This window comes from Musca domestica, unplaced genomic scaffold, assembly GCF_030504385.1.
Source record: "Musca domestica strain aabys unplaced genomic scaffold, Musca_domestica.polishedcontigs.V.1.1 102, whole genome shotgun sequence".
Taxonomy (NCBI): domain Eukaryota; kingdom Metazoa; phylum Arthropoda; class Insecta; order Diptera; family Muscidae; genus Musca; species Musca domestica.
This window is the reverse complement of record NW_026712117.1, coordinates 314,005-336,371: the sequence shown is the minus strand read 5'-3', so window position 1 is coordinate 336,371 and position 22,367 is coordinate 314,005. Positions and strand designations below refer to the sequence as shown.

At 35.0% G+C, this 22,367-nt stretch overlaps 1 protein-coding gene across 2 annotated transcripts in view; it reads right to left on the bottom strand.

Moving 5' to 3' along the window:
- LOC101901020 (aquaporin AQPcic) overlaps nucleotides 1–22,367 on the bottom strand; it is a 52,762-nt gene that overhangs the window by 12,094 nt on the left and 18,301 nt on the right. The window contains exon 1 of one of the 2 annotated variants that reach the window (XM_011294002.3): nucleotides 11,601–11,804. The exons of the other annotated variant lie outside the window; for it this stretch is intronic. The gene's annotated coding sequence lies outside the window, so the exon portion shown is untranslated. Of the gene's footprint in view, nucleotides 1–11,600; nucleotides 11,805–22,367 lie in introns of those variants that run through there. 2 annotated transcript variants of the gene reach the window in all.

Here is a 22,367-nt window from a genome sequence, read left to right as displayed (position 1 = left end):
AAGCTTTGCGTTCGTAGCAAACTAGGATGGTCATGAAGGTCCTTAAAAATGAAAACCCAGGCTAATTTTTTATGCATTAAAAATGTTCAATAAAAATCCATGTTGACAGCCCTGACTAGATCTTTTACAAAATATTCTGCAAATTTTCAAAAAAAAAAAAAAAAAAAACCTGATAAATACTACTAAGACCATAAAAATATCGAGTATAGGGAGTTACCGTTATATTGACGCCTAATAAGGCGCGGACCAGCATTGGTAATTTTCTGTCACAGGAAGTACCCATTAAGAACTTCAAATACGAAATTTCAAACAATTCCGATTAATAACCTCGCTGAAATCTTAAAAATACCTAATATAGGGGGTACCATTTTAGGGGAACTATACGAAGACGAGGACCTACACAGGCCATTTGCTGTCACAGACTGTAGTATCTATTACAAACTTACAATACGAAATGCAACAATGTAACAATTCCGGTGGATAATGTCGCTAAAACCATCAAAACACCGAATATAGGGAGGCACCGTTATATGGGGACTGTACTAAGACGTAGACCGGTTTGAGCAATTTTCTGTCATTGGATTGGATTAGGAACTTCAAATTGTAAATTTGAAACATTTCCGGTGAAACGTGTGACACAAATCATCAATATTCATATTCAAAACTTTGATCAACATTTACAGTTCTTTGCAAGGATGCTTCTCACATAATGGGAGCATATGTACCAATTTGCAGCAAATTTGGGTTAAAATTGTGACTAAAAAACTTTAGGTCTGTCGGTACAGTTATATGGTCCTCAAAAGTACTGCAGAACAAACAATCTGATTTCATCAACCTACTTTACTTCGTTCGGAAGCTAGAGTGATTTCCAAAGACGGGCAGACAGCCAGACGGACAGAATAGAATAGAATTTTATGCCGATCAAGAATATATATACCTTGTTTGGGTAACACCTTGAAATATGGTGTTACAAACGGAATGACAAACTTAATACTCTCTCTTAAACTCTTCATACTATGGTGAAGGGTATAAAAGACATTAGGTTCAGTTGGTACGTAATTGTGAAAATTTGACTCAAAAGTCAAATATTCTCTTTTGGTCAAAACTTTGATCCAAATTTCAAAGTTCTATCCTCGATAGTTCTAGCTCTATCAGGGGTTTGTGACGGATATTTCAAGGTGTTGCAAAAAAATGATAGATTTAATATACCCTCCATTTTATGGTATAGAATACAAAATTAGCCTTAGGCTTAGCAAAGCTTTGATAACGAGATCATCCCGCCACTTATCACAATCTTACCCATTGATTGATCAAGAGGAATGGGGTGTGAGGGGACGGCCTGTAATTAAGATGGAGCAACATTCAGCTGAATTTCGGATTTTTGCTACCAATAGCTAAATTCTCGGCAGCAATATATAGGGTAACACACAATTATCTCCACCCATAATAGCTATCGTTATTTTAGGTATTCTATTTAAGTTTGTTTTTTTTTTTTTTCAAAACTATGTATAGAATGCAATCTAGTTTGGGCAGTTATGCACAGTCACATTGATTTTGTTTTGATTATGTTTTGATTATATTTTTCAATTAGAAATTTTTAAATTTTATGACTTTTAGTTAAATTTATTGGTGCTTATAAAAATGCTGAGTTGCAAAACGTGTTAACTGGTTATCATACGATTCGGTATTTTCAATTGATTAAAAATATAAAAATAGAATTTATTATATTATCTTTGTTTTAAATCGTTAAATATAATTTGCAACTGCATTGCAAATATTTCTATTAACAACTGGACAACAAAAAATAGCAATTTATTGAACAATCTTGCATGGAGATAAGCATTTGTTTCTAAATAGGCGAAATAGATTACATTATTAGGCATTGTTGTGGTGAAAGGGGGCAGTGTACTTTAGGGTTGTCAAGGTGAATGCAAAGAGGAAAGTAAATGTTTGTATGTATATATTTATATTATTAATTTTTGATATTTTAATTAATTCTTTCTAATATATACGTAATATCAAATTGAATAAAACTCGGTTTAAAATAGAAACAAGTAAAAAAGCTATACATTCGTCCAGGCCGAAATTTGAATACCCTCTACCAGTTGGAACGAATTTGGTAATTTTCAAAAAAAAAAACATCCGTAAAAATTTTGTTAAAATCGCATATCTGCCACAACGTGGACAGATAATTTTCTGCCATTGGCTGTACGAACTTCAAATACCAAATTTGAAAGAATTCCGTTGAATAATGGCCCTAAAATCATCAAAATACGGAATATCGGGAGGTACCGTTATATAGGGGCTATACGAAAACGTGGACTTGCACAGACAATTTTCTGTCATAGGCAGTAGTATCCATGACGAACTTCAAATACAAAATTTGAAACAATTTCGGTAAATAATGTCGATAAAATCATCAAAATACCGAATATCGGGAGGTACCTTTATGTGGGGGCTATACCAAAACGTGGAGCTACATTTTCACCTTTGGTTGGCCACCAGAACACAAGCACCGGCCATGTGGGCCGCCATAACAGCCGATGGCCGCTTTTCGCTCGATTTAATCGACCGTGGCATCTGAATAATGCCGAATATTATCGCGCAAATATTCTGGAGGATGTATTAAAGCCTTGGTCACGCAAACATTTTCGCCGCAGACCTTGAACATTCCTACAGGACTCAGCACCATCGCACTCAGCACGCGTCACCCACGAATGGTTACAAAATGAGGTTCCTCGCTTCATTTCAAACGCACAATGGCCACCAAAATCTCCGGATACCAATCCGTTAAACTATTGTGTCTGGAAGGTTGGCACTAAAAATACCAGAGTGTTGATCACCTCAAGCAAGCGCTTTGCCGGGAATGGGTCAAAATACCGCAGAGCAACATTCGGACAGCGTGTGACGGTTTCATTGGCCATTTGAAGACCATATTTCATGCCAATGGTGACCAATTCGAAAAAAATCTAAACTTATTCTAAAATTTAATACTTTTTTTTCTTTGATTCAATAAAATTTAAAAAAAAATATGTACAAATTATAACGTTTGACTTTGTTGCAGTTTTTTTATATCACCCTGTATATATTGGAGCTATAGGAATATCTGAACCGATTTTAACAAAATTTGATGTGCCTGCTTCTAGAGTGAATTCGGGCGGATATGCCAAAATTCAGGTAATTTCGACTAATATTGGCCATTTAGTGCACAATTAACCCGAAATCGGTTGAAGATATATATGGGAGCTATATCTAAATTTGAACCGATTCTCACCAATTTTCAATAGGGTTCGTCCTTGGTCCAAACAAATATTGTTTGGAAAATTTCATCTCAATCGGAAAAAAACTGCAACCTGCATTTTGTTCACAAAAATACATGGATGAACGGTAGGACTGACATGCATAAATCGACTCTGAAAGTGATTCTGTGAAGATCCTCAAAAGTAACTAAGGGTCTATCTCGCTTCCTTTTCCGTGTTACAAACAAAAGCACAAAAACATAATACCCTCACCACTATATGGTGTGAGGTATAATAATCGAAATAGGAGAAAGACAGAGAGAGAACGAGAGCGAGAGAGATACAGATCTATTTCTCTTCAACTTAATAGGCCGTTTGCAAATATTCTAATGAATGAATTGCATAATATATGTTTAAACAAGTAAAAAAAATAGTAAGTTCGGCCGGTCCGAACTTTGAATACCCTCCACCATTTGGAACGAATTAGAAAATTTTCAAAAAATTAAAATCCTTTAAAATCCTTTACCCCCACGGTACTCAGTATTTTGATGATTTTAGCCACATTTTACAACGGAATTGTCTGAAAATCCACAAAAGTAGTTCCTTGTGAGTACTTCACCCCCTGAGAGAGAATTGTCTATACTGGTCCACGATATCGTATATCCCCCATATAACGGTACCCCCTGATATTCGGTATTTTTATGATTTTACCCACATTTTTCATCGGAATTGTCTGAAAATCCACACAAGGAGTTCCTTGTGGGTACTTTATACCTCGGCAGAGAATTATTTTTTATAGGTCCACGATATCGTATAGCCCTCATATAACGGTACCCCCGATATTCGGTATTTTGATATTTTTAGCCATATTTTTCAACGGAATGGTCACAAGGGGTTCTTTGTACACAAGGGGTTCTTTGTCAGCACTTTACCCCCCGACAGAGAATTCTCTATATAGGTTAACGATAACGTATAGCTCCCACATAACGATACCCTGCGATATTCGGTATTTTGGTGATTTTAGCCACATTTACCAATCGTACCTTCCTATATTAGATATTTTAAAGATTTTAAAAGAATTTTTAATGGATTTTATTTTTTTGAAAATTTTCTAATTCGTTCCAAATGCTTTTTTACTTGTCTTAAATAGAAACCACATTATATTAAAATCTCATTATTGTTTTGCTTAACTCATCTCAAATGAAACCAAATCCAATGTAAATGAGAATTATATGCCTTACAAGCAAGGACAACTTGAAATAATTTCTCTTGTGAACTTATGAATATTCAATTTTAATTTTTCCACATCATTTTCAATTTCCAACAATTTAATCACTTTCCATTCAAACAAATGTTTAAAGGAATGTCTAGAAATAAAAAATTTGCCATCACATGTCGTAGCATACAGACAGTGCCTAACATTTCTATCTCTCTCACTCCCACATACCTCAATGCTTATCACATTAAAATAAAATTTTATTTTTATAACTTTAAGTGTCTTTCAAGTCATCAAAAACTGTTCATACATATATTTAAACATATCGTGTGATTATTGTTGTGACCGACCGCTCACATAAGAGGACTAACACTTGACAAGTCATACGATTGGGTCTCAATGCACACAGGTTGATCACATGGAAATGGGATCAAAATGGACACACTTTTTTATATTTCACATTCTAGTTCTTATACTCAAGAAAAATATTGATGTACACATGTCACAGAGAACTTTATCACCGTACATACTGCGAATTTTCAAATAGTCTTCTAATTACTTTTGGAATACAATTCCTAGGCGCCAAAAAAACCCACTCTAGTTCAACAGAAAACTGTCGCCATTTTAAGTGCTCTTCAGGCGATAGATAAGACAAACTTGAAGTGCAAGTGAATTCTTAGTAAGGATACTCTTAAGTTACTAAAAACATTTTCAAATTTAAGCATTCAAATGAAATGGGAAATTTTAAAAATTTAGCAAAAATACATATGTTATCAAATGTTTATGGGACCGATCTTATTTTTCGATAATAATTTGTTTAATACCGGAAATATAAAAAAATCGACTAAGTATATAAGGACCATATCTAACGTAAATCGGGACGGTGTGTCGTTGCCGTTTAAATCAAAATTTCCCAAACAAATGTTTGACCAAAAATGTTTGATCATAATCCATAGTGTCTTCATTGAGATAAACCGAATTCAAATTTTTAAGAAGATTTTTCGCCTTTTTAAAAAGGACATAGGGCTAACATTAAAAGAAAGAAGGAGTGAGCCGATGAATTCTATATTCGCATCAGATCTCAGGTTACCAAGTTTTAAAAGATTTGTATCGCAAATTATGAGAGACATACACATTGAAAATTGTGACCCTCTGTGGGGGAAGTACCAGAAAGGAAATATTTAATGTGTGCAATTTGAAAGAGAATCGGATGCTAACCTCGCATTTAAAAGCGTTTTTATTATTAACAATTAAAAAAGCTGTAAGTTCGGCCGGGCAGAACTTTGTATACCCTCCGCCACTTGGTACAAATTTGGCAATTTTCAAAAAATAAAATCCGTTAAAAATCCTGTTAAAATCTTAAAAATACCGAATGTATCCGTTATATTAGGGTCTACACGACAACGTGGACCTACATACGCAACTTTTGTCACAGGCTGTAGTATCCAGTACGAACTTCAAATGCGAAATTTGAAACAATTTCAGTAAATAATGTCGCTAAAATCATCAAAATACCGAGGTTCCATGGGGGTTATAAAACGCGGACCTGCACAGACAATTTTCTGGCATAGGCCATTAAGAACTTCAAGTACCAAATTTGAAATAGTTCCGGTAAATAATGCCGCTAAAATCATCAAAATACCGAATATCGGAAGGTACTGTTATATGGGGGCTATACGAATACGTGGACCTAAATGGTCCATTTTCTGTAGTATCCATTTTCTTAAGCTGTAGTATCCATTACGAACTTCAAATATCAATTTTGAACCAATTCCGGTAAATAATATCACTAAAATCAACAAAATACCGCATATCGGGAGGTACCGTTATAGGAAGACGTGGACCCACATAGCCCGTTTTCAATACCAAAAGTCCTGCAGACATAATACACATTTGAGTAAATTTTTATCAACTTACTTCATTTCGTTCGGAAGCTAGAATGAGTTCCACAGATGGACAGACCTACGGACATTGCTAAATCGACATAGAATTTTATTCTGATCGAAAATGTATATACTTTGTGGGGTCTGAATGTATATTTCGAGTTGTTACAAACGGAATGACAAACTTAATATACATGGAGGGTATAAAAATTGTGACCCTTTGTGGGGGACGTACCAGAAAGAGTGATCCGATATATTCCATCTTTACAACATATGGAGGGCTCACTGCTATACCGAACCAAGTCATGAAAAATAAAAAATGCCGAAACTAGTGCCAATGTCCCCGCATATGGCAACTCTGTTTACTCTGTAAAGCACAATGTTAAAAAGTGTTTCGTTCCAAAGATAACGTTAAAAAACCTAAGTCCACGACTGTCATTTTCGTTTTTATTCAAAGCAAAAATGAACCAAGTCAGTGTGTTTCACTTTGAATCAGCGTATATATAGATATCAGCAATGATTCAATGTCGATTTAGTGATGTCCATCCATCTGTCTGTCCATCTGTGGAAATCACTCTTGCTTCCGAGGCGTTTGTAGTAGGTTGATAAAATTTACTCAGATGTGTGTTTGGTCTACAGGGCTTTTGGTATTGGAAATGATCGGTATTTTGATGATTTTAATGACATTATTCACCAATTTTTTTCATATTTCGTATTCGGTATTATGATGTTTTTGCGATATTATTTACCGGATTTTTTCAAGTTTCCTATTTGAATATTGTAATGGACTATGACAAAACTTGGCTGTGCAGGTCCACATTTTCGTATATACCCCCATATTACGATAACTCTCTATATTCGGTATTTTAATGATTTTTAAAAGTATTTTTTAATATCCAAATCCTTTCCAAATGGTAGAGGGTATTCAAAGCTCGGCCCGACCGAACTTACTGCTTTTTTATTTGATATTATTTTTCCTAATACACATTAAATATTAGTATGGGCACAATTACAAGAAAATCGTACATTATTCCATATTCATCTCATGTTTCTGGTTGAGAGAAATATTTAGATATAGCATAAATAATCATCGACTTGTTTCGCAAGTTATGACAGATAAAGGCATTGAAAATTGTGACCCCTTGTGGGTGATGCACCGGAAGGGGTTCGCAGATTTATTCCATCTTCACAACAAATATTGTGTTAGCGAAAATGTTTGTATGTGTGAAATCTAAAGGGAGTTGGATGATTATTTCGTTTTCTTTCAGTTTTGTTTTTCAAAATCTTGAACCCTGTGTGGGAAGGTACCAGAAGAAATGGTCCGATCTCTACCATCTTTATAACAGATCTTGTGTTGAAGGAAATTTTTAAATGTACCCAATCTGAATGAAATCGAATAATATCGCGTCTTATGAGCTTCATGGATATTCAAAATGTTGACCCTTTGTGGGGATGATACCAGAGGTAGTGGAGCGATATATTCCATATTCACAGCAGAGCGTGGGTTAATAAAAATATTCTGATCTGTGTAATTTGAACACAATCGGAAAATTTCATCACATTTTATAAGAGTTATAATTATTCAACATTTTTACCCTTTGTGGGGGAGGTACTTGTTGGAATGGACCACTGGAGCACTGACCGAATAAGGATAACTTTCGTATATGTGATGAACTTAACATGAAAATAAAATTCGATGAAGACGAAAATACAAATTTAATTTGGCAAAAGGAACTTCACATAAAAGCAGCACAGCTAGCTCGAGACTCACTGAATACAGAAGTGCCATCTGATGAGCACTATTTCTGTACTTTCGACATTCAAAAAGCATTGCCTTTTCCAAAGCTATCAACATCAGTTGCTTATTACAAGCGGAACATCAACTATATTTAGTAATAAAATGAACAATTTATTTATTTTTTTGACTTGGTTCGCTTTAGCTGTAAAACCTTCAAATTTTATTCAGAGTAATAACGAACCAAAGCAGGTTTTTTGTTTTTGAATATTTTTTTAGTAATATATTTAAATTATTTTTCTTTTAACTTTATATCATTAGTTAATTTTGAATATAGACTTTTACATTTTCTTTTGGTAGACTAAAATATTGCTTCCAGAAATTAATTGCAGTACATTTACTTTACCTCTAAATATCTTGGAATTATGTTTTTATGACTTAGTTCGGTATAGCTGTGAGCCCTTCATATCTTGTGTTAGTAGAAACATTCTAATGGGTGAAGTCTAGAATGTATCGGATGTTTATTTCGCATTTTATGAGCTTCATGGTTATTCACAATTTTGCCCCTTTGGGGTGAGGTACTAGAACGAGTGGGCTGATATGTTCCATCTTTACATCAGATCTTGCGCTGGTAGAAATGTTGGGATTTGTGAAATATGAAGAGAATCAGTTGCCTTTTTGGCATTTTATGAGGCATAAAATTGTTCAAGATGTATACCCGTTGTGGGGGAGGTACCAGAAAAATTGACCTGACATATTCCATCTTCACACTTGATTATGTATCGATAAAAAATTTTGTGATGTAACAAGTTTGAAAATAATTGGATGCCCATTCCGCTTTTTATGAACGTCATAGCTACATAAAATGTTGACCCCTTTGTGGGGGAGGTACCAGATCGAGTGGACCGATATATATATCTTTACACCAGATCTTATCTTAATATCAAGCAAAAAAGCAGTAATTGCGACCGGGCCGAACTTTAAATAGCTTCCACCATTTGTAACGAATTTTGAAATTTTCAATAAAATAAAATCCGTTGAAAATTCTGTTGAAATTTTAAAAATACCGACCATTGAAAGTCGTCGTTATATTGGGGTCTTCACGTAGACGTGGATCTGCATAGGCAATTTTTTCATAGGCCATTAAAATATTCAAATAGGAAAAATCCGATGAACAATGTAGCTAAAATCATCAAAATACCGAATATCGGGAGGTACCGATATATAAGGGCTAAATGAAGACCTGGACCTCTATAGAGAATTTTCCGTCACAGGCTGTAGTACGCCTCGGAAACTTCAAGTACGAAATTTAAAACAATTGCGATGAATATGTCGCTAAAATCATTAAAATGCCGAATAAAGAGAGGTAATTCTGTCATAGACTGTAGTAACCATTAGGAACTTCAAATAACAAATTTTGAAACAATTCCGGTGAATAATGTCGCTAAAATGATTAAAATACGGAATATAGCCAGGAACCGTTATATCCGGTGAATATTGTAACTAAAATCGGAAAACTACCGAACATATGACGGTACCGGTATATGGGGACTATACGAAGACCTAAACCTGCATATACAATTTTCTATCTCAGCTGTAATCGGAAGAAAACAGCAACATCAACAGAAATAGCTCGAAAAGTAAAGAAGCGAATTGATCGAAACCCGCATCGCTGTGGCTCGTGACCTGAACATATCGCAATATTCCATTCGCCAAATATTGAAAAATGAGATCGGGGTAAAGCCATTTAAATTTCAAAAAGTGCAAGAACTTACACCGCAACAGAAAGAAAATAGACTCAAAAAAGCTAAAGAGTTGCTTCGCTTGGCCGAAATTTGTGAACTGCCGAATTTAGTTTTCTCCGATGAGAAAACATTCGTAGTCCAGCAGTTTGTAAACAAACAAAATGATCGTGTTTACTTGCCAAAGAGGTCAGCTGAAAATGTGCATCTTCGGTTGGCCACCAGAATTCAAGCGCCGGCCATGGTGATGGTGTGAGCCGCCTAATAGCCGATAGTCGCTCTCCGCTTCGTATTAATCGACCGTGGCATCAGAAAAAATTCCGAATATTATTGCGAAAATATTATGGAGGGTATATTAAAGCCTTGGGCACGCAAACATTTTGCCCGCAGACGTTGGACTTTCCAACAGGACTCAGCACCATCGCACTCAGCACGCGCCAACCAAGAATGGTTACAAAATTAGGTTCCTCGCTTCATTTCCAGCGCACAATGACCACCAAAATCTCCAGATACCAATTAGTTGGAAAATTGTGTCTGGAGTATTTAGGAAAGCAAGGATGGCACTAAAAATTACCAAATTGTCGATCACCTCAAGCAAGCGCTTCGCCGAGAATGGGTCAAAATACCGCAGAGCAACGTTTGGGCAGCTTGTGACGGTTTCATTGGCCGTTTGAAGGCCATAATTCGTGTCAAAGGTTATCAATTCGAACAAATCTAAACTTATTCTAAAATTTGATGCTATTTCCGAGACCCGAGATATTCGGTATTCACCGTAATTGAGTCAAATTTCTAATTTGAAGTTCGTAATGGGTACTACAACCTATGGTGGAAAATTGTCTATGTAGGTCTATGTAAGTCCACGTATTAGTGTAGCCTCCATACAACGGCACCCCCAAATATTCGGTATTTTGGTGATATTAGCGACATTATTCACCGAAATTTTTTCAAATTTGGTATTTGAAGTTCGTAATGGATACTACAGCCTATGACCGAAAATTGTCTGTGCAGGTCCACGTCTTCGTATAGCCCCCATATAACGGTACCTCCCGATATTCGGTATTTTAATGATTTCAGCGACATTTTTTACCGGAATTATTTCGAATTTCGTATTTGAAGTTCGTAATGGGTAATACAGCCTATGACAAAAATTTTTGTATGCAGGTCCACGTCTTCGTATAACATGGAAATGGTGGAGGGTATTAAAAGTTCGGCCCGGCCACTAATTTAAATTACAGCCACTTGACTATTTGGCGTTTACAAAAATGGCAAGGCTGGAGTCACCAGATTTCAAAATTTCATTTCTTTTATTCTGAACAAAAGGAATACACATATTGACTAAATGTTTATTGCTTTTAACATTCTTTTTTCGGATCAACGAGGATCAATCAATTTTTTTAAGGATCAAAATGGATCTATGATCGAATTGGTCATAGTGCCCAAATTTAATCCGTATAAGTTGGTTTATAATTTTTTTATTAATCTTATACATTGTTTCAGCTTTCCATATATTTCCATTGAACTTTTGACTGAAATGTCTTGCTTAAATGTTATCTCTTTCGAATAACAAAATATTATAAACAAAGTTCACTTTTTCATAAATTTTCATCCATATATATTATTTTCCAACATTTTGTTTTTATACTTTTAAAAATATTGTTTATTTTTTCAAAATTTTCAAAAAAATATCAGACCACTATAAAAATAACATTTTTTCCTTATAAAAATTTCCATACGAATTTAATGGAATATATTATTCCTAGTTTCATGTACTTGGACTTTACTCACAATTAATGCAAAAAACAAAAATTAAATAAAAATTAAATATATTCAAAAAAAAGTTCTTGATAACGGTCGTTTATTCGTCGATTGTTTTGACTTTGATTTCTGTTTTACACGACGTGAGATAGGTTAATGCGCGGCGCCGTGTACGAACAAAAGTTGGTGGGCCAACGACAACGACGACTGTAAAAACTAAACTGAATACAAAACGCTATAAGGGAACTGACCATATAGACCTAGTTCGTAAAGAATACAGACAGCAGCGGCAGCAGTAACAGCAAAACAACAACAACAACAACATCGGCAACATGTGAATACAATAACAAAACCAAGCCAACAACATCACCACAATACACTCACAAATAAATATCAGTTGCAGCAACAACGGCGATAGCAACAACAACAACAACATAAACATAACAAATTTTTTTCGGTATATGGGAAATTTCAGACGAGAACAGGTGCCGGAACGTGGATTGCTAATTAGGGTTTAATTGTCTCTTAGGGCTTTTTTTTGGTATTAAAAATTGGAGTCATTGTGACGACAAGTGGTAAATGAGAGAGCGTGGATTCATAGGAAAAGTGTTTGAGAGAAATAGACATGGGGTTCGATTCTTGTTCTATGCAGAGGGTAAATGAAACATTTTACACGGAAAATATTTTAATACCCTCCACCTTGAAAAGGGGGGTATATTAACTTTGTCATTCCGTTTGTAACATCCCTAAATAAGTGTCGTAGACCCCATAAAGTATATATATTCATAATCATGTCCGTCTGTCTGTTGAAATCACGATACAGTACACATTATTTGACGTAGAGCGTCAAAATTTAGCAGAACAATTTGTACCTCCGATCTTTGGTATTTTGATGGGTTATGTCACATTTTTCACGGATTTGTCTAAAAATTGATATTTGTCCTAATGGGTTCTAGCTCCTTTGGCGAAACATTGTACATATACGTCCACGTTTTTGTATAACCCCATATAACGGAATTTCCCAATATTCGGTATATTGATGAGTTTCGGCACATTTTCCCATGAATATGTCTAAAAATTGGTATTTGTGGGTCATAATGAATTCTAATGTTTCCTTTACCCTCCACCATAGTATGGAGGGTATATTAAGTTTGTCATTCCGTGTGTAACACCTCGAAATATACATTTTAGACCCCACAAAGTATATATATTGTTGTTCAGCATAAACTTTTATGTCGATTTAGTGATGTCCGTCCGTGTGCCCGTCTGTGGAAATCACTCTAGCTTCCGAACGAATTGAAGTAGATTGATAAAATTTTACTCAAATGTATACTATGTCTGCATGACCTTTGTTATTGAAAATGAGCCATATAGGTCCATGTTTTGGTATAGCCCCCATATAACGGTACCTCCCGATATTCGGTATTTTGATGATTTTAGCGCCATTATTCACCGGAATTGTTTCAAATTTGGTATTTGATGTTCGTAATGGATGCTACAACCTAAGACAAAAAATTGTCTGTGCAGGTCCATGTCTTCGTATAGCCCCTATATTACGATACCTCCCGATATTCGGTATTTTGGTGATTTTAGCAACATTATTCATGGGAGTTGTTTCAAATTTGTTATTTGAAGCTCGTAATAGATACTACCGTTTCGCATTTGAATATTTTAGTGACTTATGACAAAAGTTGCCTATGCAGGTTCACGTCGTCGTATAGACCCTTATATAAGTGCTACATTCGATATTTTTAAGATTTGAACAAAATTTTTTACGGATTTTATTTTCTGAAAATTGTCCATATTCGTTCCAAATGTTGGATGGTATTCAAAGTTCGGCCTGGCCGAATTTACAGCTTTTTTACTTGTTTTAATAATAATATTACGATAAACAAAGTATGGATCAAAACGGATACTCCCGTCGAGAGTTATTGTGCCCACCAACCAGTCATACGAACGGACGGACGGACACCCCTAGAAACCTAGTTGCTAAAACCGTTATTTCCATGAGGCACTTTCTGGCCGTATCAAATGATATATACCATCCGTAGTCATATGGCTGAGGTTATCAAAAAAGGGCTGGTGTTTGTTGAAAGAAGTACGATACATAATTTTCGGGTGGGCCAATTTAACTTTAGTATAATATTCGCATTGAATAGAAAGTTTCGAATGTTCTACATAAAAAATTTGGTCCATTCGACCTTTTTATATCCCTAACCTTGGAAAAGAGGGTATATTTAATTTGTCATTCCGTCTGCAACACCTACAAATATTCGCCATGAAATCACGATACAGCCCACGTAGAGATTAAAAATTTTCCACAGTTGTCTGTATTGTGACAAGGATGGTTGGTATGGAAAATGAGACATATCGGCCCACGCTTTGGTATAGCTTCCATAAACGGTACCTCCCTATATTCGGTATTTTAAAAGTTTTAGCCACATTTTTCCCACGGATTTGCATAAAAATGGTATTTGCACACACACAGCCAGATCAAATAAACTCGTCGTGATATATTGATTGCTATACCATATGATAACTATACTACCAATATTTCGAGGTGAGGTGAGAATTGAAAACATAGCTCGATTTCTTCTAATGCCTCCCCCCATATATTCCTCAAACAACGTAAAGGCAAATATTTTAAGTGCTTAGATTAAAAATAAGTAAAAAAGCAGCAATGTTCGGCCGAGCCGATCTTTTAATACCCTCCACCATTAAAAAAAAAAACTTCAGAAAGTACAACTTCAACGAAAACTCTTATATGGAGACTATCCGAAGACGTGGACCTGCTTACGAATTTTTTTAATAGAATTTAGTACCCATTACGAACTTCAAATATCAAATTGAGCTCGATTCCTTCTAATGCCTCCTCCCCCAAACTACAGAAAATCTAATATTTTAAGTGTTTAGATTAAGAGCAATAACGAGGTAAAAATATTTACTCCCTCTGAACCTACACACGATTTTTTTGTCATAGGCTGTAGTAGCCATTTCGAACTTTAAATACGAAATTTGTTACAATTCCGGTGAATAATGTCGCAAAAATCATAAAAATACCAAACATCGGGAGGCTATACGAATATATGGGGGCTATACTAAAACGTGGACCGACATGATCCATTTACGAACTTAATCTCGCCTACTGATAACTTATCCATGTATGCAAAATTTTAGCCTTATATCTCAATTCGTTCGAAAGATAGCGTGATTACAACAGACAGACGGACATCGTTAAATCGTCTTAGAATTTTACGCTGATCTAGAAAATATATACTTTGTAGGGTCTAGGTCCTTTAACCTTTGATATATTATTTGGCTCATACAGCCCCTTAATTTTTTTCTGGTTTACCAGTTCGAAATTAATAATAGAACCTCCCTTTAACTCCATATGTACCTTCATATAAAAATCACTTCTAGCATGTACTAACTATTTTCTTCGAGTGTAATTAAAAAATCGTTAAATAAATAACATTAAAATCCACTACAAATCGCACTCCCTTAGAATAACAATTAGTTAAATACCATTGGGAATAGCTCATATACAAATTACCCTCCAAAAATCAAAAAAGAAAAAAATTAGGGAACAATTTTGAAATAGAAACAATTCAAAGTCGAGTCGAGCAAGAAACAATTCAAAGAAGCGCCATACGAACATGTTGAGCATTCAAACATTTAAACCAATGTCGAACGAACAAACGAACGAAATCGAAAATGAAACATATTTTACCATTCATGCTATAATAGAATTTTGTATATTATTTTGGATAATAGCAAAACAAAATAACAGATATTAATCAAATTTAAGGAAAAAGAAAACAACAAGACAAGAAAACCGATCGTATTGAATGAATTGTGTTGTGTTTGAGTGCTTTTTTCAAAAGGTAATAAGACGTGGGCAATGATTGTTGTAATTAATTACCGATAAATTCCAAATAAATGACGTAGAAAATGTAAACACTCATACATCATACATGCATGGGGTGTCCGAAGTAAGTATTTTGTGTGTGTGCGCGATTAGGGCATAGAGATTTGGGTAAACCTGTTCGATGCCCATTGTTGACCCCCCAAACAAAAAATGTCACATATGTTTGAAATGCATATAAATTAGACAGGTTGAACAGTGGTTTTGCGGTATCAAGATGTAGAGATTTTGGAAATAAAAGCAGAAGGAAATCGAGCAAACTCAATTGTTTGAATGGGAGCAAAATTGGCTAAAATTCGAGTAAATTCTACTCTTACCGAGCTTTCTTATACAGTTCTTTATAGGCATGCTCAAAGGTCCTCAATAGCTATGCACTCAAATATTCAGTTGCCCAAAGTAATATTTCTATAAAAATGAGACCATAAAACCATCACTTAGGTATTTATCGAACTTCTACCATTTAATACCAATTTGGGGTTGAGATAAAAATTTGCTTTTATGACTGTTATCATAAACAAAAAAAAAAAAAAAACATTGTTTTCTTTGTGTTCAAAATGTCACAACATGCTTTGACAACATGCCCATTTGTGACGTTGAGTGATATTGGGGCTGAAGAGAGCAAAAAAGAGAGAGAGAGATTGAAATTTAGCGTTAAGTCTCGCAAAGATATGTAAACATTTGAATATAATTGTGAGTGAAAGTAAAATAATTTCTAGAAGACCTTGGAAGTTGAGTGGATTTTTAAACCCTCCACCATAGCATGGAGGATATACTAAGTTTCTCATTCCATTTGTAACACCTAGAAATATAAATGTTAGATCCCACAAAGTTTGAAGTCCGTAATGGTTACTACAGTCTATGACGGAAAATTGTTTATGCAGATCCACGTCTTCTTATAGCCGCCATATAACGGGTTTCATTTAAAGGGTATTTGTAGACAGATTTTTATACCTTCAACCATACGGCTAGATAGGGTATATATCATTTGATACGCCCACAACGTGCCTCATCGAAATAAAGGTTTTAGACCCTCTCTTTGGACCAAATCCATTTCAGGATATTTGGAGTCGATCTAGCGATGTCCGTCCGTCCGTCTGTCTGGCTCGCAAAGGGAGTATCCGATTTGGTCCAAACTTGGTACATCGTAATATTATTATCAAACTTAGATCATGTTCGGAAATGGAAAATATCGTCCACTCCTACTGGAACCTACCCCCCAAAAGGACGAAATTTAAAAAAAAAATGTTTTGCTGCACAGAAGGAGAAATGATAATCCGATTTTGCTCGAACTTTGCAAATCCAAATATTTGCATCGGTACGAAAATGGACAATGTCGGTCCACTGCTATTGGTAACTATCACCATAAAGGGTCAACATTTTGAATATCCATGAAGCATATTAAACGCGAAATTAACATCCAATTCGCTTCAGACATGTCACATCTCAATATTTATATCAACACAATATCTTTTATAAAGATGGTAGAGATCGAACCATTACATCTGGTACCTCCCCAACAAAGCGTCAAAATTTCGAATAACCGAAACGGTCATAAAATCCGAAATGAGCATCCAGTTTTCTTCAAATATCCCGCATCCCATATATCGGTCCACTCCTTTCGTACCTCCCCTCCAAAGGGTCAACATTTTGAATATCCATGAAGCTCATCTAACACGAAATTAACATAAACAAATAGCTCGGTCTACCAACTCGTGAACATGACAGGAGCAGTTGACTATGAGAAAAGCAGGAACATGTCATGCATACACAAAGCGTTTGTCCTTCGGATTTATTAATTTCATAGCAAATGCCAGGCATGCAGGAAACGGCAATCTTTTGAAGTTGAGCGGCATTTCTGTTGCAATTAGAGAATTCGAGGTAGCAACATACTTCCCCGTAATAATCGTCAATTACATTGTTGTATAGTTTTTTACCGTTAGCCCAATACCATAATCCAATCTGAACCGATAATCATATCCCAATCTGAACCGATTCCAATATAATTTGAAAAAATTTACTTTTACTTCAAATTCCGTCACACCTTCCATATTTCATTGAAATTGATGCATCAAATCGAATGCGTGAAATCGGCCGAGAATATATATATGGGAGCTATATCCAACTCTGAACCGATTTCAATACAATTTGGCAAATTTATTTTCTGAACACATCTCGTCACTCGTTCCAAATTTCATATCGGGTTTGATGCATCAAATAAACGAAATCGGTCGAAAATATATATGGGAGCAACATCAAAATCCGAACCGATTTCCATATAATTTGGCAAATTTATTTTTTTTCCAAATTCCTTTACACATTCCAAATTTGTAATCAATCATTAGATATGTGTGTATAAAATCCAAATGTTTGGGAGGTACCTCCAAAGCTGATGCTATATCTCCAGTTCTAAGTGGAATTTCAAAAATTTATATAGCCTATGCTACTTTCAGGCGATGTTGTAGTATTCTTGAGTCCATAAATTAGAAAAAAATCAAAAATACAAACATTTTGCTCTTTATAGATATTGATTGTTTCAAAATTATATATTTGAAACATGTGCATAAATCCAAAGAGTAAACAGCAATCAAAAATCGGAACCGATTTTTTCTACTGATAAATTTGAAAAGGGTAATTACTTTGATACTGTGCAGGGACTTTATGAACATTTTGGGATGTTTACGTTTCAGTTGTAGATGGAGAAGTCCATAACTTGTAGGCCCCCTGTCATTACTTTCAATCACCGATTTCAAATTCTTTATGTTCCGTAATTATCGTCTTTTAGATATTGGAGACATTGATTGTTATATGTCCACATATACATGCCATAAATTAGGCCTAATATTTTGAAGATTTTTTTTTTAACTTTAAAAATTCCAATAAATAATTCTGATTTTTTTTTCAAAATTTAAAACTGATAATAAATTATAAATATTCACTTATCAAACATGAAATTTTGCTAGAGGTCAGTCGGCATGTATATACTATACTATATCAGCAACAAACATCTGCTATATATATGAACAAATATAAAGACAATTTGATTTGATAATAATTAGCTAGGCAGCGGCATCTATTTCTGATAATTCTCGCCAGAGAGAGAAGACAATTTATGGACAAAAATATATATGTACATAAATATGATTTTATATATATATATATATATATATATATATATATATATATATATATATATATATATATATATATATATATATATATATATATATATATATATATATATATATATATACATATGTATATTTAAATACCAAACAAGTTGCCGATAAGACAAGCGGATACTAAGCTCTGCTCTCATTTAAACTGGACAAACATTGTTTTTATAACCTCCACCATAGTATGGAGGGTATATTAAGTTTGTCATTCCGTTTGTAACACCTCGAAATATACATTTTTGACCCCACATAGTATATATATTTTTGATCAGCATAAAATTCGATGTCGATTTAGCGATGCCCGTCCGTTTGTCCGTCAATCCGTCTGTCCATCTGTGGAAATCACTCTAGCTTCCGAACAAATTGATTGATGACATTTTCCTCAAATGTAAATTATTTCTGCAGGACTTTTGGTATTGAAAATGGGTAATGTAGGTCCACGTCTTCCTATAGCCCCCATATAACGGTACCTCCCGATGTTCGGTATTTTGATGATTTTTCCGATAATATTAATCGGAATTGTTTCAAATTTGGTATTTGATGTGCGTAATGGAAACTACAGTCTGTGACAGAAAATTGTCTGTGCAGGTTCACGTCTTCGTGTAGCCCCCATGTAACTGTACCTCCCGATATTCGGTATTTTGAGGACTTTTGCGACAATATTCATCGGAATTGTTTCAAATTTGGAATTTGAAGTTCAAAATGGATGCCACAGCCTAAGACAGAAAATTGTCTGTGCAGGTTCACGTCTTCGTGTAGCCCCCATATAACGGTACCTCCCTATTTTCGGTTTTTTGGTGATTTTAGTGACATTATTCACCGGAATTCTTTCAAATTTGGCATTTGATGTTCGTAATGGATAATACAGCCTCTGACAGAAAATTGTCTGTGCAGGTCCACGTCTTCGTATAGCCTCCATAGAATGGTATCTCCCTATTTTTGGTATTTTGGTGATTTTAGCTAAATTATTCACCGAATATTTTTTCAAGCTTCGCATTCTAATGACTTATGACAAAAGCTGCCTATGCAGGTCCAGGTCGTCGTATAGACCCTAATATAATGGCTACATTCAGTATTTTTAAGATTTTAGCAGAATTTTTAACGGATTTTTTCTTCTTTGAAAATTACAAATTCCTTCCGATTGGTGGAGGGTATTCAAAGTTCGGCCCGGTCGAATTTACATCTTTTTTACTTGTTTTCTATGTTTTGATCAATCCACAAAGGGAGATTTTCAATTGTGAGTTCTCTCTCTATTTTCACAAGCGCACAACAACCTCTCACCCCCTAAATCGCCTTTCCTGTAATTGATAAGATATGTATGCCCCAATACTTTTACTGCCACTTACTTTAACCCACTTGACATTGATATTTTATGCTTTATTTACAAACTTTTGAGAATAGAAGCCAAGACCTTTTAAACAAAAAAACATAGTTCTCTGTTCCGACCTCGAATTGTGGAGCAGATACGTACTCTATTTACTTGTGTGCCTATGTATATGGCCCATATGTCTTACCTACTGTTTGATTGCTAAAGTACACATGGGTTTATCATCCTCCTCCTCATCATCGTCAGAAACAACAACAACAGCAACGTCGAAAAAGAGAACAACTTAACGAGATCTTATCTTTTGGCCGATACCCGTACAGCAGGCAATACCCAGTTATCAGCCAACACCTCGTGTTAACCACACACCTACAAACTACCACAACAATAATAAAACTGCTCAGCTCAGTAATTTGACGTTAGCTGGTGATGGGTAGCCGGGATTATAATTGCCATTAATGGTATTTACTTGACAATAAAAAAAGCACAAATCACTACCAAAATATGTGAATTATTAAAACAAAACGCTTCGTTTTTAAAACAAAACGCTTCGTTTTTTGTTGCTGTTGGCACTTTTTACAAGTGTTGGTAGGCGAAAGATAGTGACATGTCTTAGATAAGACCATTATTTGATTGACGTAACGAAATTGCAAAAATTTCACGTTAGACGCCCGCCACATATCAACATGGCGTGATGAACTTTCTTCTTTCGGCGTGACAGCAGTATGAGCCTAGAATAATTCGGTGCCGTGCCATAATCCCCACGGACATAATCCCCATTACAATTATGGGGATTATGACCATTTTCTCGGTCATACCCCCATAATGGCAGGGGATTACGTCCAAGCAAAAAATCGGTCACAACCCCAGAAAGTAGCGAACGTAATCCCCATTATAGGGGTAGGTATTTTTAACATAATTACGTCAAAGTAATTTTTCAATAGAGGAATACCCAGTTACCCGGTTATTCAACCCGAAAGTTTGAATATAAAATCCGGGTTTTTATCCAACAACCGGTTCCGGAGGAATACAAGAAAATTGGTATTTTTGTACCAGAAAACCCCCTAAGAGATCGAAAATGGACCCATTACGACATATTTAGATCTACATACTACATTTATTTTGGGCTAATGTTACACATTTGGTACACAGCTAACATGGTATAGAACAAGTGAAACAAGTAAAAAAGCAGTAAGTTTGGCAGGGCCGAACTTTATGCACCCTCAACAATTTGGAACGAATAAGGAAATTTTCAAACAAATAAAATCCATTAAAAATTCTCTTAAAATCTTAAAAACACCGAATATCCGAAGATGCCGATATATTGGGGGATATACGATATTGTGGACCTATATAGACAAATCTATGTCTGGCGGTAAACCATACTATGTATGGAGGGTATAAAAAGAATCAGTCGGTTTTGCTGACAGATGTATACCATCAGCCATTGTTCGGTTATTTAAATATATTTTGGCTTCTGTTATCATTATTCAAATTGTTGACCCTCTATGGAGTAAGTTCCGTAGGAATGGGCCAATATAGTCCATTTCGTATCGGACCTAAATAAATATGATATAAATATTGCGACTTGCCAGGTTTAGACTATATTGGTTACTTCCTTCACTTTATATGAGATATGTGATAATTTTTTAATATGGTCGACCGAAGCATTCCATTTTCACAGTTCATCTAGTACAGATAAAAATACTGATATGGGCAAAATTACAAGAAAATCGAACATTTATATCCAATTTTATGAGAAATCATAAATTCCGCTAAATTCCATATTCATCTCAGGTTTCAGAGAAATATTTAGATATAGAGAATCGCTGACTTGTTTCGCAAGTTATGACAGATAAAATTATTGAAAACTGTGACCCTTTGTGGTTGAGGTACTAGCAGGGTTTTACAGATAAATAGCATCTTCTCAAGAGATCTTGTATTAGCAAAAATGTTTGTATGTTTGCAATTTGAAGAGAGTTGGCTGCTTATTTCCCTTACTTTGAGAGATTTGTTTTTCAACAATTTGAACCCTTTGTGATACCAGAAAAAATGGTCCGATCTCTGCCATTTCTGTAACAGATCTTGTGCTGATGGAAAAATTGAGATGTGCCAAGTCTCAATGGAATCGGAGCTTAATTTCGCGTTTTATGAGCTTAATGGATATTCAAAATTTTGACCTTATTTGAGGGAGGTACCTGAAGGAGTGGACCGATAAACCTACATTTTACACTAGACCTTAAGTTAATAAAAATATTGTGATGTGTGCAATTTGAAAACAATCGGACTCTTACATCACATTATATAAGAGTTATAATTATTCAAAATGTTGACCCTTTGTGGGGAGGTAATTGATGGAGTGGAACGATATTGTC